Raw genomic sequence first — 18786 nt, forward strand, 5'->3', positions numbered from 1 at the left:
ACATTCCAGGAATCCCTCAACACCGGTTCACTTCCACATGACTGGCAGGTGGGCAAGGTCATTCCAGTCTTTAAAAAGGAAGCCGATCATCACTGCCCAATTTCCATAAAAAGCGTCACGTGTAAAATAATGGAACATGTATTATACTCGCATATTGCTAACTTCCTAACCTCCGTCAATTTTTTGCTCTCAAGTCGGCATGATTTTCGCAAAACTCTTTCCTATGATGCTCAAATAGCTCTTCTCCTGCACGAATTACATTTAAACCTAGATAGCAACATTCCGGCTGGCGCATTATTTTTAGACTTCGAAAATGCATTTAATAAGGTCCCCCATGATACTCTCTTGTTAAAGTTAAAACGTCTTAATCTTCATCCATGCGTTGTAAACTGGATTCCAGGGTTTTAACTAACCGCAGGAAATTCTTATATGCCACCTCACACCCTTCGTCCTTTACACCGGTGTCGTGAGGCTCACTGCACGATATCTTAATCGGGCCGCTTCTTTTCTTGATACATATTATTGACCTTCCTTGTAATATTTCTTCTAATATCACACTATTCACAGATGATTGTGTCATTTACCGAGCAATTACTAACTCTGCCCACAATCTGGCATTAAAAATGGCCTTACAGACACACAGGACTGGTGTAAATCTTGGCTAATGTCGTCAAATTATTCGTAAACCGTGTTAATGTCTCTTCAGCGTCGTCATAATTACCTTGAGCCCAATTATACCATCAATAACATGCAGATTGCAACATCTGAATCACTCAAATATCTCGGTGTGCATATGTCCCGCTACCTAACTTGGACTTCTCATGTTAACCACATAATGAATTCTGCTAGTCGTGCGTTAGGTTATTACGTCGTATCCTTTCGCTCGCTCCGCATTCTATTAAACAGCTTCCTTTTCAAACTTTTGTGGGACCAAAACTGCAGTATGCTAATGCTATTTTCGACCCTTTAGCCCTCGAGTCGGTTCAGAATCGGGCGACACGCTTCATTCTGTCTAATTATTCCTACAATGCTAGCATCCCCGCACTAAAAGCGCAAATAAACTTACACCCCCTAGCTGCGCGCCGTAGAATAGCACGACTGAACCTTTTTCATAAATTATTCCCTTCCTTGCCTTTTCATAACCCCGAGATAAAAAGAGGCCATCTCATCACTCACTTTAGCCCTGAATATACAGTGTATCTCCCCCAAACCCATACTGTGACCTTTCAGCAATCATTTTGCTACGTACAGCACGAGACTGGAATGACCTACGCACCGAAGTTGCCACTATCGTGTGTGCGTGTGCGTGTGTGTGTGTGTGTGTGTGTGTGTGTGTGTGTGTGTGTGTGTGTGTGTGTGTGTGTGTGTGTGTGTGTGTGTGTGTGTGTGTGTGTGTGTGTGTGTGTGTGTGTGTGTGTGTGTGTGTGTGTGTGTGTGTGTGTGTGTGTGTGTGTGTGTGTGTGCGGGCGCGCGCGCGCGTGCGCGTGCGCGCCAGTATGCATCATATATGTGTTTCAGAGAATGTAATTCCGAGCAAGCAGCACTCATTACAGGAACCATAGTTTTTACTCCGTATCAAAGCCAAAATTTGTTCAACGACAGCCAAAGGCAACACCACAAGTGTGAAAAAAAAAAGATAGGTGCTCTCGTTTTGCTTTTCCTACAATTAAGAAAGCAGGTTTACTTCGGCGTTCCTTTCTTCTTTCAAAGGTAGGGATTTTGATAAGGTATTAGAAGATAACTGGTTCTTTTTTGCTCTCTTTCGGGTTTGGAGTTAAGGGTAAGTAACAGGAAATGTACGACAGTGCTTTGGAGGCGAAGTATAGTGAGGACTCTTTTCGACGTATCGCGGTGGTCTTGCCAGCAAGAACCTTTATTAGTGCAAAAACCGAGGTATGTTGAATTTGTTTCCAGGATTTGACGTTTTATAATCCTCGAATTGCAAAATAATAATAACGGTTCAACCGCAGCACGCGTGTCCCTTGTTGTGGAGAGGAAACAAAAACAGCGTACTCTTTTACTCGGGTCTTCCTCCTATAGCCATGCCGACCTCATCAACAGGCATTGTGAGTGTAATATATTGCTTAATCTTCCCAGCGAATGCACTCGGTCGTAGCTCCCTGGTAATACGAACCTAGCAATTTTAGCCACTGATGAACGGAGTATGCTTATAAGTTTGACACGCTTACTACCCACGTTGCCAAATCTTTCTCTCAGCTTATGCGTACGTTGTCGTCCCTGCGCCGTTCCGAAAGCGGCCATCCAACGAAAAAAAACTAAGGATGAGAAACCACTGCTACGGTAACAACTGAAGCCTCTCTCTTCTTACATCAGCCCGTAATTGATGTAGTTTTCACCTCTTTATTGTTGTCGAAAATGTTTCCTGACCAAATTATGCATGAAAACTATGGTTCGAAGCTATATTTCAGGTTTACATTTATCGAAGCTGCTACGATGGCCGTGTTTACGAGCCACTGCTGGCCGCCAAAATGTGCGTTGAGCAAGATGGCTTCCCAGCGGTTAGGGATTGGGGTCAGGACAGGGTGTATGGCATTGTTTCGCTGGCACGCCTTTAGAAAGTGGTAAGAATCCGCAGTTTCTCTAGAGTGCAGACATTCTGACACGTATAGTACTCGGTACAAGATGCGCAGTGATAGGAGGGTGTAAAAGGTGTTGGTTTGTATGTTTGTTAATATTATTTCTCACCTCCTTCTTAATCATTGGGAGGCCATGGGTATGTTTTTTTACGATTTCAGTCATTTAATAGAATGAAACATAACAGTGAAGATAATTGTGGAAAAATGCCTGGGCTAGCAATTAGCGGGTGAGGTTGTGGCAAGTTCGCTGCCCTGTATCCCTTTGTGGCCAGGGGACCATATTATGAATGGTCTTTCAAAGTTTGTAACTATGAGGAACTGAGCGGCATGCTCACGGACTCAGCCCTTGATTTAGTTTCTACCTGAGGTTTCAGAGCCTGGAGTCACCACTGCGTGAGAATACGCGTGGTTGCCGAAAGCTACGGCTATTACCTCGGTGATTACAACACACCTGGTTTTGATCGACGCGCAGCCTAGTAGTCTACCTCCTGGAGCGGTAAATGCTGAATTTTTTTGAATCCTTAAGTGGCGCGGGGGGAAGGGGGTTGAGGTGGAGTTTAGGTAGTATGCAATCGGACGAGTAAATAGCCGCAACGATGGCGCAAACTGTACTGATGCTATTGGTCACAGTTTCAAGGTCTATCACAAATGCAGAGTAGAGCAGTCAACTTTGTGAACCATTTCAAAAATCGTCATCTGATCTCACCTTCAATTTTCACGTCCTTTCTCTGTAAAGCATAGAGTCCAACATAGATATGTTGAGTTCAGGTTTGAGCATGTTCGTGGTTATTTAATATTCTTTAGAAAATAGCATCGATACATATTTTCAGAGCATGTGGGCTTACACTGTAAAAAATATTTATTGAAAAAAACAGAAATTTTCTGGCAGCTGGCCTGCCAGAAATTTTCTGTTATGCTATGTTTTCGGTTTTTTACTTTTTCTGTCATTTCAGAGATCTTTTCTGTTTTCGACTAACAGAGAATTTCTGTTAAGACGATAGAAATTTTCTGTTATTGTATGTTTTCTGTTTTCACTTTTTCGTCATTTCACAGGGTTTCTTGTTGGCGATTAACAGAAAATGTCCGTGAGGATGACAGAAATTTTCTGTTTTTACTTTTTTCTGTCATTTCACAGGTTTTTTTCGATTTGCTGCTAACAGAAAAATTCTGTGATGTTCCATTTTGTCTTACCATATTTTCTGTCATTTAACAGCTTTTTTTCATTACTCACAGAAATTTTCTGTTAAGCTCCATGTTCTGTCATTTCACACACTTTATTTCTTTCACATCATCTTTTAATGACTGACATAAAAACAGATACAGAACATTAGGACTGCTGCCACATTTCAATAGAATAAAATATTTCACCGCTTTTAAACAATCACAAGCAAAGGCAAGTGAGTATTCAAGAATATTGGAAAATATGCAGTGTTAAACAATGCAATCATGGCTGATATTTTACTATACAGTAATATCTTTCAGCATCACTTAATTAAGTTAAACAGTAGGAGGGTGGCCAAAGAAAGAAAGAAACTTACGTTGCCCTGCCTGCACTACAGGCATACAGTAAAAGCATGCAAAATATGCAGTAATGGCAAGTAAAGTAGAAACGAAACCTGTGCCTTTCTGTCATACAGAATGGCATGATTCACTCTTAAATAGTAATACAATACAATGCATACAACACGAAGTAATAATACCTGAACAATGAACACAACCAGTCACTAAACTAATGGCAAGCATACGCAAAAGGAGAGTATTGGAAAAATATGCTTTGCTCATGACTAGTGCTGCATTAAGCAGCAAGATGAAAGCAACAGGACATAACGGATGCCATGGGCTGTTTGCCTTATCACAGTTTAACTGCAAAACATTTTTTCACTCCAGTTAGTACGTCTTATCTTGAGACTACAATAACTTTAAAATGAAAAAAGTAACACAGACAAGATAGAAAGTAGTGCTACAATTCATACAACCAGCCACTGAAGTGTAACAGCAAGTATAAGCATAAATAAGGCATCTTAAGCAAATTGTGTCTTGTCTGACACTAGTACGAAATGAAGTGAGATAGAAGCAACAGGACATAAAGCATGCCACAAGCTGTTTGACTTATCAGTGTAACTATATAACATTGATTCTCTATACATAGTACATCAACTCTTTTGACTACTGCATGATAAGTCATGCCACAGGCTGTTTGGTTTATCACAGCGTACACAAAATATTGATTTAAAAAGTTGTCAGATTTCAGAAAGTCAAAGTCTTGCATGATGAGGGAAGGAACTTTTGAAGAGGGGTAGTGTTGCTTCTTCTTCGAGTGCTCTGCCTTCGTTCCCCGGACAGGATTCACAGCTGCAATGGTCCTGAAACAAGGACAGAACATTGTTACTCCTCGGACAGTGAGCATATCTATACTGTCTTCAAAGATATAATAAACATTGTAAGAAGACTGCACCCCTCCTCCTACCCCAAAATTTAATTCCTTTGTAGCCCACATTTCAGTTTCATTTGCACTAGTGAATATATCCAGTAGTCTTTAGTACTCAGTACAAAACCAGACTTCAAGCCAAAATAAACCTTTCCAAAATGTTCACTTTAATAATGTTTTTAACAACCATAGTGTTTTGTTACTTGCGTGAAAGCTGCTCACTGAACTCCAACACTAGTTTTTAAAGGGATGCAAAAACAACTCCATGAAACCTGTTGTTATTGGGAAAAATTCATTCTGTCTGCACTTTCCCAATTTGTTGCACGCCGCGGTGGCTCAGTGGTTATGGTGCTCAGCTGCTGGCCCGAAAGACGTGGGTTTGATACCGGCCGCGGCAGCCGAATTTCGATGAATGCGAAATTCTAGAGGCCCGTGTGCTGTGCAAATTCAGTGCATGTTAAAGAACCCCAGGTGGTCGAAATTTCCGGAGCCCTTCACTACGGCGTCCTTCATGGCGTAAGCCGCTTTGGGACGTTAACACCCAATAAATCGAATCAAACCATTTTGTTGATGTCAGTGTGGCAGCGAAAAAATGCATTTATTGCTGAGAAAACTACATTTAGAAATTTGCCGGTCACTAAATTCAAATTCTGATGTATACGCCGAAAAGGACTTCATGACCACATTTTGAAGTTAGTTGCGGGGCTGCTTAGGGCCTTGTTATCTGCACCCAGAAATCTGACGTGACAGTATATTGCAGTCTACTTAGAAAATGAGGCAATGATGACAACACCTGCCCTTTGTTTCTTCATTTTATGTAGCTTGTAAAAGCACCATTTCAGTCTCCTTGCAATCAGACAGTAGCCTCTCGACAAAGGCCAACTTCAGTTTCCATTCAATGTTCCTTCAAAGCGCTCTCTGACACCAGAGTAGCAATGTCTATGTATACACAGGCGGAATCATCACCATGCCTATTCTGTGTCACCCGAAAGCACAGCCGTAAGCAAAACTCTTTTGACAGGTAATAAGTAAGTTTGCAGCACATATTGACGTGCTTTGTCTTTACAGAGATTCAGATGCATGACGAGGGATATGCACATTTTAGTGAAGATGGAATTAACAGAACTGAGCAGAGGCTTGTTTGTAATACTAATGCCCAACTAGTGATACGCTAGTCTAAAATGAGGTCTAGTGCTGCAGAGCAAGCTGTTACGTGAATGTGATGTTACCCTCTCACATCTGCACTCAGCTTCCACTGTCCAAGAATAGTGCAAAGTGCCTGCTGCCCTGAGTAAAAAACTTTTCTGACCACAACCTCAAGCAGTAACCCAGCTAAAGACACATGCAGAATGCACACAAAATATTGTCTGTAGGCAGAATCGAAACAAAATTAAGCAATAGCTTCGAATAAAACTTTTCGTTGAGCACTGGAAGTCGCACATATTCAGTGCTGTAGCATTTTGCCCATACGCCGCTAGTACGGCTCACATGCAGGCCTCAACAATGCAAGTACTAACAGCCTTTTTCAGTATCCTGGCTTATGCTCAGTTTGAACTGGGCTGCAAGGAAAAGGTACTTTCACTATCGCGCATAGCAGTCCTCGAGGCTAGTCAACACAGCTGAGCTTGTCTGTACAGCATCCTGGGCTCCTCACTTCTTCCACATATAAATTCCCCCCTACAGATGCACTTTGGAAGAAATATGTGCGGCTTACAGCGCACCCATCAAGAAAGCTTCATGTCAAATGCAGCAATAACAATGCTGTATCTCTCATCAGCAATCCTCACGTGATTGAATGAGGAGCCAGTTCATTGAGGCACACATAGCGAGGTATGTGCCACAACAATATGCAGTGCTGTATGCATTGGTTATCTTGCATAGTATACAATTCAAGACTGTAGGCTCAAATACCGCAAAAAGGAAGTCTTCCGGTCGACGGCACCAACCAACCATTACGATGTTGTGGTTATTTTGGCTAATTTGTGGTTTATCCTTTCCCTTTGCCAGCTGGTGTGATGGATTAGCAAGTGCATAGGAATTAACAATGAAGTCGTCAGAATCATTAAACACCATAGGGGCATTTGCTGCTGCATTCTTCAGTTGTATCCAGCTATAGTCACAATATGAAGCATTGCCTAACAGTTCACGCTCAAATGAATGCAAATCAAAATACAAAAGAGAAAAAACCCAAACTTCCCATTAGCAGTGAACCTGTCTCCGACAAGTGGGAGCAATGCCAGCCTTAGGGGAGGGTGACCGGTGCAATCGCACAAGACGTCACCAAAATGGGGATGCTGAGTTGCCCTGTGGGTGTTATGCTACATCCTCCCATCCTCTACCCGCCTTCCCTCTGTCCCTTGACCTTCAAAAGAGACATTTCCAAAGCTCTTCAAAATTAGGGAGACAATATGTATGCCTGAAGCATGCCAAAATGAGTGCATAACTCGCTAATGTAGAGGGTTGCAAAGGGTGCATACACCTTACAGACGCGGCATAGTCTCAGGTGTCGTTTGTTGCGGGCAGGACCATCTAAATGACATTTTTTCCACCTGTAAGCTCTGCTGCGGCAGAAGGGAAAGGGGTAGGGGAAGAGAGTTGTGCTTAGAGAGCTTTGTCAGTTCACTGCTTAGCCCTTGTCCTGTCTCAGTTGTGCAGATTCTTTCCATCTTTGAACGTAATACTGCCTTCAGCACGCCCCGTGCATTATCTAAATCAGAACACATCTGACTGCGTCAAGCTGTATTGCATTTAATGGTGGTAGGAAATAATGTGTGCACCATTTCTCTCCCTTTTGCATGCTCTGCTCTGTGAGAATTTCATTATAGCTAGTTCTTCTTTTAGGCACCTAGTGCTGCATAGCAGCACTGCTTGATTTTAGGAGTTAATTACAGATCTAAATGTAGACTGGGCTTTTTGCTGATCATCATCTTTGAGACTCACAGGATGTTGGACTGTGAGCCCATAGTTACTCGTTCATAAGAAATACCTGTCTTGGACAAAAAAATGTTTTTAATTCTGAATGGCGAGAAAATGGGCACAGAAAATTTGAATGATTTTGTAGAGAATGGTTGTAGTGCTACTATTGTTGCTATGTGCATAGATGTAGACAAAAATTTTGTGCAGCGTTCTGGCAACTTAGAAACAGAGATTTGATTTCCTGTGTCTGGCATTATGTCTACATGGTTTGATTTTATTTTGAAATTCGTTTGCTTCTACCCAATCACCTGTCCTGTCTCTTGCATTGTAGCTATGGACTGTGCAAATGAACTCTCCTAACAAGCTGTCTTGCCTTAGCGCAGTTCTAAGCAAGACAATTTATGAAAGAAAAAGAATGCCGAAGTGCTAAAATTGCTGGCGCATTGTGACAGTTTTCAAGAAAAAGCAGAGACGATGGAAAAAGCCCTTTTAAAGTACAGGAACAAGATGAATTATCGTAGTAAGGTTAAAACTAAAACTAACCTGTTCTAGCCTGGCTAACTTTGCACAGCCTACTGTTTAACCTGAATAAGTTCAGCTCATGTCGACAATAGCTGTTTCGCCCCACTAAACTTTTGCCCATGTGTATGCAGAAAAGTGGTACGCCAGACCTTCTTCACACCAATCTGCAGCCAAGGCACTGTTATTAGGAACAGAAGGAATCCGTGATGATAAATATAACGCTTGTACCATTTTCTACATATCCAACTGGAAAAAGGTTTCAATTTTCCTGTCACCCAATTTAACGCTATCAAAATTTTGTTATGCTGGCTTTTTTGTAGTGACTATTAAAAGCGGAGCAGGCAACACTAAAACATCAGCTTCATGAGGTAAATAATGGTTTAAAAAGAAGCGGAAATGCCCTGGGAAGGCCAGTATCGTGAAACACAGCGACCCAGAGAAGAGAGATTGCATGAAAAGTGGGACAGGTGGAGTGTGCTCATGGTTCTAGGAAACTAACACACTACTTAAAAATCTGGATACCACTTCTCTGCTGCTTCACGGATATGTACACCAACGTAACACATGTTGACTACGATAACACCGAAGTAAATCCGGCCGGTCCCGTCCGTGACCAAATATTACAACCATTCAAGACATTTTAGTGGTTATTGCAGGGGCAGATTCATGGTTGCAACTGGAAGGGGGGGGGGGGGTTTGAAGGAGGGGGGTGGGGTACATTAGAACCATGTTATTCCTTGGACATTTTTCATCTAAGAAATGAGGTTCAACATGGCTGTTATTTAATATTTTCCAGTGGGAATCCTTTCCTTTTAATCAATTTCTCCTAGGTGAGCATTACCATATATCCTAAACACGGTTTCTCAAAGACACCTCAAAAAGAACAGTCTTCAGTGGACGCTGGATATTTAACTTATTAAGAGAGAGTATTCTGTTTCTGCTGCAAGCTCTTTGACAGGGATCCCATGTAATCACCAGCGGCAACTGGATAAAATGACTGGAGGCACATGGCACAGATTCTTAGAAGCCTCAAATATTTGACAAATCACTTCGCACCATATCAAGCTTGCACAGAGGCAAGTCTAAAAATGAAGCATAGCAAATGCACTAACAAGGAGCATGAACTCATCATGGCACAAGCGAAGAAACTCTTCAAGAATGTCTTAGGGCACCTCATCAAGATAAAAAGCATATATGGTATTTCATGGCTGTTCAGACTGGCTTTTTGCAATCTGTGAGGAACCAGGGCAAACAAAAATGACAACAGACTACACAGAAGGAGGACCACATGGACTGAAGCACTGAATGATCAACTTTTGTACAGTTTCCTGTCAGCACACATGGCAAAAAAGGTGAAACCATATCAGGAGATACCCCGAAACAATGTGACAAGTGGTTTTTTTAGTCTGAAAAAACAGGGAATAAGCCAGTAAGCATCTGCACAGCTGTTTATAGGACACAGCAGAAAAGCAAAGTTAGTGAAGAATGGCCAACAAGGAACATGGAAGAAACCAGGGTGGAAACAAGTGCACAAGACATGGTCTTGAAAGCTAAAACCAATAAAAGTGATAAAAACGTCACAGGCCAATGAATAACAGGGCAAAAGGCTAAAAAGATTAAAGTCACAAAAGTGACAATGAGGTCAAAGAACAAATGTAAAACCAGAAGTGGTGAAGGCAAAAAATAAAAAATACGACTGAAGGCCAAGGATGCACATGGTGAGACAAGTGTTGCATATATAAAAACTGGTATTGCATGACAAATAGGCTGGTACTTTTTCAAATAATGAAACTGAAGGTTTCCTTATGCACTGGTCCTTCATTGCCAGTACCTTGCCTGCTTTTATGATTTCACAAGCCAGTGAGTTCTTGTTCTTCGCTATGAATTCCATTCTATGAAATTTGGATAAACGTCCTGTTTCCAAAATTTTACAGCTCCGACAGTGAATGCCAAGATGGCAGCATTACTCATTATCAGAAAAAGAACTAGCCTACCTGCCATCCAATGCCTGGTTTCAGCTACACAACACTTGTCTCATCATGTGTACCCTGGGCCTTCAGAAGTATTTTTTTAATTTTTTGCCTTCACCACTTGCTCCTGGTTTTACACTTCGTCTTTTCCTTCATTGTCAAATTTTATCACTTTTAACTTTTTAGCTTTTTGGCCTGTTACTTGCTGCCCTCTGAGCTCTTTATCTCTTCTATCACTTGTAACCTTCAAGAGCACGTCTTATTTTTTCACTTGTTTTCATCGTGGTTTTTGGCATGTTTCTTGTTGGCCATTCTTCGCAACCTTTGGATTTTTGCTGCTTCATAGATACAGCTGCGCAAATTCTTGCTGGCCCATTCCCTGTCTTTTCCGCCTAAAAAAAATATCCTTGTCGAATGTTTTTGTCTTATTTTGGTGTTCCGTGATACAAGCTTTCATATCAAGTGGACCTTGCCTAGCTTTTTTCGTCGTGTATCTGACGGCTAGGAAGGTGTACAAATAGCTGTCCCCGTTTCTTCTGATATAAAAGTTGGCAGTTCAGCATCCACGTTGCCGCCTTCTGTGCAGCTCTTTGCCCAACAGAAAGTGTTGCTCTAGCTTTTCACTGAAAACTTTCTGCGATTACCTGAGCTTCTTGGTTAATACGACAAAGTCATAACACTTAGGTGTGTGCCAGATGTGGTAGATCACTACTGCTGCAAAACAAATTAGAATAAAATATTTCACGTGATGGTTAAGAATGTGATCAAGCATTTCACAGAAAATGAAATGACTGAAGTGAGTGCTTTTTTGCCTCTGATGCCTCCCTTCTGGCTAGCAATTCCATGAGTACTGGAAAAGGAATGTGTACTATGGTGGCAAAGATACCTTGGTGAAAAGTGCATCATGCTGCGCCATCTAATAAGTATTGTTTTTTTTCCCCGTAACGCAAGTGCAAGTGCTTCTGGGGCACTGCAACAGCAACAACTGGCTCTCTTGGATAAGTTGGGAGCTCACTCTATGCGACTGTTTCTTACCAAATAAGCTCTTTATCGGTCCTTTCATTACTGGATCTTGTTGCTGCCACTTCTCTTTGAATAACTATACTACTTGTGTCACTTTGATGCCCATTCTATATATGTCCCTTGGACTGGTTGATTTATTAAAGAAATTTTAATCAGACATATAATATCTATGCTTTGCTTATGCCTGCACTTTTAGAAGAGGAGCTGAAGGTGTCAGCATTTTCAGTTCATGTAACTAAACTCATCTTTCTATGGCAAGCCTCTTTGCTTTTCTATATTTTAAACCGTACTATCTGCTTGCAAAGTCGGTGGTCCGTGACCTTCGGTGGCAATGCGGTGGCGACTTCCGGGTGTCGCTATTGGTTTGCAGTATCCCTTCAGGCTACAGCCATCTAAGGGCACAGCTTGCGGTAATGTACTGTAAAGCACAATTTTGTTTTACAATTAGGCTTCCCTCTGAAAAATACCGAAAAAAAATTGCAATGTAAAAAGGTAATATAAACAAAAGGAAATAATGAGAGGCTTTGCAAGTATGGGCCTCAGCAAGGGCTCACACAAGGTGTGGTAAGGTCGTCCCTGAGGCAACGTGATACTGCCAAAATTACCTGGGAATGCTGCAATGTTGCAGGGGTTACACTTACTGAAAGGAGAAAATTAAGAAAGTACGGAGGCTGGGACACATCTTAAGGTGGTACTTGTGAATCACTGTGTATTTTGAGGGACTGTTCTGCTACCGTATACGCCTGTGCACACAGACTGGGAAGCTACTGGCAAAGCGTTGTTTGGTAACTGTCATCACTGATTACTTAGTTAAATATGGGGTCCTTCACTCTATGCAAGGACACTGGCATGAAAGCTACAAACTGCTGGAAATGAAAAGTTGCATGTCATTCAGAGATCTGCCCTTGGCCATTGTTTATGAGACATTGGACGCATACCAAGCACACTTCCCTCTTTTCCGCCTCTCTGGAGGCATCTGCATATATCATATAGTGTAAAAAGAATTTTTTCCATCTTTTTATTCTTTCGTCCTTCCCGCAGCACAATGTATCCAACACAAGCCTAGCTAAACTCTCCGCTTTTCTAATTTCCGCTTTTCTTTCGCTGCAGTGTCTAAAGATACACCTCAAAGACTGTTCATTCTCACTGAGCGTATGGAGGATGTAGCTGCCGCCCATGGCTAAATCTCATCCAACATGATAGTGGATGCTGCCAGCCAGTGCACTACTGCTGCGTGCAACACTCATCTCTGCGAAGCATTTGCAAGTTGCATGCCACATATTGTGACTTGTGAGGAGTTTCAAATGGAAGTTTTCCCATTCTTATATCGCCGGCTGTCATTCAGATGAAGTAAAACAAGCCCATCTCTTCCAAAAAATCCCCGATATATGTCTTCACACCCGGTTGCACGTGCATATATATATAGCACTACCATCGCTCGCACCAGTTCACATATATAAGCAGCAAGCTACGCGGCGTGCACCAGCAGCTTGGTGCTTTCGCACTGGTCTTGTAATCAGTCAGCTCTGCTCATAATTTAAGCAAGTTATCACCAGCACTGAAGCGCAGCAGAATGCTTGCTAGATCGAGCGCCTATGCTCTGCACAGCACGCATATTCCTAGATGCACCTATCCGTATTACATAAGAAACATAATGCTAGCTCTTTTTTATCACCAGATATAATATTGGTTGGTTGGGTTGGTTTATGGGGTTTAACGTCCCAAAGCGACTAAGGCTATGAGAGACGCCGTAGTGGAGGGCTCCGGAAATTTCAACCACCAGGGGTTCTTTAACGTGCACTGACATCGCACAGTACACGGGCCTCTAGAATTTCTCCTCCAAAGAAATTCCAGCCGCCGCAGCCGGGATCGAACCTGAGTCTTTTGGGTCAGCAGCCGAGCACCATAACCACTGAGCCACCTCGGTGGCCTGATATAATATTCATCTTTAAAATATTTATATTATGCCTCACAGCCATGCAAAAGCAATAGTATGGGGAATTTATTTACAGTGTTGACCTAGGTGACTCGAAGAGATACTCCACCACAGTACACAAGAACATTGTGGAGGAGCAACCACAAAGCAGGAAGCATGTACAGACCACTTCTGGGCCAACACTGACATTTCTGAGGGGAATACAAGGAAAGTGCCTAGCTCGCTGCTTGGTCTTTCAGGCGGAAATTTGCACATATTGAGTGGTTCGAGCTTAGCATGAGCCAATGGGCCCTTCTCAGCCAATGCCACACACCACACGTGTATTTGGGGCACTGATCCTGCACACGCACTCAGCTTCGACTGAGGGACAGCGGATCGTCGCAAGTAAACAAACCTTCCAAGTTCACATAGCGGACTTCACCGCACAACAGAAAAGCACACATGTGCACCATGCTGCATGGAAATAGCCAGGAATAACTTTGCAGTTCACACACCCTAATCAAACGACATGTGGTGAACGGTGCAACCGGAGAACATGGTGTTTGTCATGCGATCAAGCAGTTCATTGCATGGAGCTCTCAGATTATGTACGCCAAACACCAATTGGCCCATTCCGGGCAGTGAGTAAACATTCTTGAGCCCAAGGTATGACTAATCCTCATAGAATTCAAAGGAGAACTATGAGAATAAATCGAGCAGACTGCCAGGCAAGAATCAAATAGCCGGACTTTGAAAAACACTGTTAGATTTGTCCGATGTATTTGGAAAAAAAAATGCTCCGGGTCTACCCAACGTACTAAGGGGAGGAAATGCACCGGGTCCATCCGGCGTACCTTTAGCCACAGCCTCCTCTCGCAGTCAGTAGTGAGAGCACACCACACAAAAATTTCACTGCTCTATTTAATAACCCCATTGTGAGTTATATAAACAAAAGACTTAGCAAGATGAATGCAATTCGAAAAAGTGTTGGAGCTAAAGATTATTTTTTGACAGAACTCACAAAAAGACCGCTAACGTGAACAAGGAAGCCTCATTGACTTAGTGTGCTCAAAACATTGGCTGAAAAAATGAAGCACTGTGGTTGCAAAGGCTTGTACACTTACACCATGATTCCAGTCATGTTGACTGACATGGTAAGTAGAAACACCATGCATGACCCACCACTAAACCAGGGTGTCAAGCAAGCTACTTTCAGTTCCCTGACTTTTCCATGGTTTCCCCGACTATTTAAGTCAAAATCCTCTGAATACTGAACAGACGGGAAAACACAGTGGCCAATGGTAATGTACAGTATACATGATCTATTCAAAACAAAAAACTATATACTGAAAGTTCAAAAGCTGCAATCAAAATAGATTTGCTCTTATTTGAGGCAGCTGATTTCTTCTTGAAGAAAGTCCAGCTTCAATGCGACTTATGAAGCTATCTTTGCTTTTTCTGTTCCATTTCTCTAACACAAATGGTTAACATAACCTTTATTCTTCTGAGCATAAGTTGTCTCCACTAAGTGTGTTCATATTTCAAATTTTAAAGTGCAGAGTATTAAAAATTGGCTTAGATTACAAGACAAATGTGTTTCCACATAATACAGCAATGAAAAGCACCAGACATTGGACAAATATTTAAATCCTCATCAATTATCCTATCCGAACACCGATTAAGCACCACAAAATACAAAAACAAAATACAAAATATAGCATACCCTCCAAATAACGCCAGAACCACATCAGCTGCCAGAGCTCAAGATCAAAGAAGCTCCAGCAGCCGTAGTGTAAATGCGATCACACATCACAAAGTTCATAGCACAGTTACATGAACACAAGTCCTCGTATTTACTAATAGCGAAAGAATGCTGACAATTTCTGTCACGTACCATCTACGACGTCAAATCCATCAAATCTGCATGGCGACACATTCAAATCTATCCATAAACAATGGATGGTTACATGGCCACAAAAGGGTTACTGGCATTGCATGCACATATGCACTCTTCAGTAAACCCTCTCCCCCAGGTGCTGTGCTCCTCTGGACAAGTATCTATGACCCCTATGAGCAAGCAACGTGTATGACTTCCACCAAAATAGCCATATACTGCTACATAATCTCAGAAGCAATATAGTACCATGTACCCCTTCCAACCCTTTCATATTAGTGACTGGGCACCATGCAATGCAGGTAGTATAGCCATAATCTGTGAAGAAGTGGTTGAAGATCAACTCCACAAAAAATAGTTTTATCTGTCTTTCCTTTCCACAGATTTTTTCAGAGCGCTATTTTACCAGCTGCATTAACCAAGCAGCAGCAGCAGCAAAATTTCATTCCATAGCTGATTCGTTGCCTGGGTTCAGCAAACATTTTCTTACTTTTTTTAAAAATTGCTTTTGCACTTTGTTAGCATTTTCATAAAAAGGTCTTATGATAAAGTGGTATGTACCTATAACTTTTATTATCACTGCGTATTTGAGAAGTGGCAAAACCAAAACAAGAAAGGTTATCACAACTCAGTTAACAAGCCAGATAGGTACTTACTGCTGTGTGAACTCCAGGCAGAGGCTTGTTTCCTTGGGGTACACAACATTGAAAGCAAAGTGCACCAAAAACATGAGCTTGAAAGCCTGGCATGGGTTGGCTGCGTGCATCACTGGCAGGGTGTCAATGCGTATGGTGAAGCACCTCGCAGTAAGGAAACTGCCTCCTGCACAAACAAGTTTTAAATCAGGAATGCTTGCCCGAGTGCGGTACCACAGAGTTATACCTTTTGCAATGATGAAAGGAGAACATGGCATGTCCCTGATGTCGTCATCACTGGCAGATCCCTGGCATAAGAGGGAGTTAAATGCGTATAAGAATTGTCTACTAAAGTAGCACCATGTGAAAGCTGCAACTTTAAACCAGTTACAAATAAGCATGCAGCAGAGCATAAGCATAAATAAGTCATTTCTGCGCTTGCTCAGGCTCTTATTTTTCCCAGCAATGCGTGGTGAAATGCTTTGGAGTGTATACAAATAAGCGTCAACCACATATAAAGGCCCTAAAAATCAGCATAGGCATTTACAAGTGCTGGATTATCTACAATACATAAACATTGCACCGTTTTAGTCAAATGCAGCCCAAGAACACAGTGTAAATGCCTCTCAAGAGCAAAAGAGGCCCTCCATCGAGTGGTGTCAAGAGACTGTCCTAGCACTGCAGTTAATCCGGCCGACCGGTAGTGAATAACCTTGCACCTGCCAGCCCCCTCAAATGTCACACTACTAGGTCACAGGGGAATTATTTAACATAAGTAGAGCGCAGCTTGCGTTTTATCTCAAGCAACCGAGCAAACTGTTTGTAAATGACTATGTTTTAAGTAGCATAGTACGAGGTACTAAGGTGCGCAGTCGTCGTGATCGGCGCAGTGCTGCGCAAAGTTCGAGCTCGCGTAGTGAATGCTGAATGGTGTACTGTTATCTCAAAGCGCCCATTTAGCGAGTACACGAACTATTTACTATAGAAGCACCAGAAAAACGCAAGCAGCAGATATCGTATTCAACAGCCACAGAGTCCAAGCAGACACGCGCGGCACGGTTGTGGGCGGGCGGATGTATGGATGGTAGTGGCTTAACCCTTCGTATCGGGCGGTGGCTCGCGCCTCCAGCCTAGGATTCCACCCCCGCCCCCTTTTTAATTTGTATTTTAGTATGCATAATTTGGCCATCTTTCATAAAGTTACTCCTCCCTTGACCTATTCCACGGGTTGGCCGAAGCGATGCGATTGACATTGGAGGATACGGACTGAGCTCGCGTGTCGAAGGCGCTCAAAAATCTCGAATGTCGGCTCCAATGACATCAGTGCCATTGAAAAACTTCCCTGTGACAGCGCAAGTAAGGCATTTGAAACGCCTGTGTAGAAACTTTCCAGCCTGCGTTGACCAGTGCAACGCTATTTCGGCCCAAAGATAAGATCAGTTAAATCTTACAAAATGAACACAATTACTGCATTACTTGTACCGGCATGAATAAACGTCAGTAAAAATAAAAAGACACAAAGTACACTTATGATCCTTTCTTAGACGAGAAACGAATTTGAAAATCCCGCGCTCTTTGACGTCCTCCTCCGCTAACCAATCGCGTACTTCCCTGGCCTAAAATTTCCCGCGCTTACTCACTCGGTTCTTTTAGGAGTGCATATCTCCAGACAAAGCAAAATTTGTGCATTTTCCCGCAAACTATCGCATTCTTCCATGTTTCTCGCTTGTGTTCCTCTCTCTTCCGCGCGCTGTGCACCTTTTGTGAGAGACAGTAAAGCAGCAGTGACGCATCGGCGGTGAAGCGGCTGTGGTGGGCACGCTCAATGTCCGCCGGCGATTTATCTTCACTGCCCTGTTCAACAGGAGTACAAGCCCGCAACAATACTCCCAAAAGACGACAAAACGCGTATCATTCATGCCGGTAAAAATGCGCACCACTCACCTTGTGTGCGAACGGTCTGATCGGTGAAAATCACGGACACAGCACGCCGGTATTATCCTAGCTCCCGGCTCACGTCCATGCCGTCCTCCATGATGCCGTCAATCGATGAATGCAGGATCGCAGCAAATAGTACTGCTTCTCATTCTGCGCGCTAATATTGCGCGTAGAAACTTTTTGACGCTTAAAATATGTAACGTGATTAATGAAAAGTAGCAAAGGTTTTTCGGATCACTTTTTTGTGTAACGGCGGTGCTTACGTCACCAACTTTCGGTGAAATGGGCGTGTTGCGGCTCCAAAAACAGAAAATTACTTTCTTTTGCGTGAACGTGTTTCTGTTACGGGCGCAAAACAGATATTCTCTGTGTGACAACAGAAAATTTCCGTAAAAACGCCTGTCATTTCACACACATTTCTTACAGTGTAGCTACGAGTTGATAAATTCCTGTGACAAATCATGCAATGGCGGTGGACCAAATGAAACGAAAAAGAATTGTGTGTTGAGAAAATATGGCTGCTGCTCCTTCCTTCAAGTTTTTATCTCAAACTTAGAGCTTTGTTTTATGTTCAATTTTTCGTGTTTACTTTTAGCTTAGGCTGCTCTAATGGTAGCTTTGTGTCATAAGCACAGCTTCCTTGTTGGGTTCAGCGCCCACATAAAACCACTGTTAGGAAACGATCTTCACAAATAGGCAATTTAGTCGAAACTGCAAATAACCCGATATGTAGTTGCCGCTTCAATTATAAAATCCCGAAGTGCGGCGTCCTCGCCATGGGTAACAGAGTTGGTGATGTTACCCCGCAGTGAACAAATCCGAATGTGAGCGGTGTCGAAGAGCTGTGCTCGCGTCAAGACGAGGGTGGCATAAACAAGGCTGAGGAATGAAGGTTGTTATATAGGTTGAGAACGTCTAGTGGGTGCTGCTAAGCATGAATTTGATCAC

General features: G+C 42.5%; 1 long non-coding RNA gene across 1 annotated transcript; it reads right to left on the minus strand.

Moving 5' to 3' along the window:
* Positions 1-3853: 3853 nt before the first annotated feature.
* LOC149343904 (uncharacterized) lies at positions 3854-18243 on the minus strand. The gene is made up of 4 exons (XR_016282736.1): positions 17845-18243; positions 16148-16208; positions 15922-16087; positions 3854-4960 (listed from the first exon to the last, which is right to left on the minus strand). It is a non-coding gene; the product is annotated as an uncharacterized LOC149343904 (long non-coding RNA).
* Positions 18244-18786: the final 543 nt, after the last annotated feature.

Source organism: Amblyomma mixtum, chromosome 5 (genome assembly GCF_055824585.1).
Source record: "Amblyomma mixtum isolate Tamu chromosome 5, ASM5582458v1, whole genome shotgun sequence".
Taxonomy (NCBI): domain Eukaryota; kingdom Metazoa; phylum Arthropoda; class Arachnida; order Ixodida; family Ixodidae; genus Amblyomma; species Amblyomma mixtum.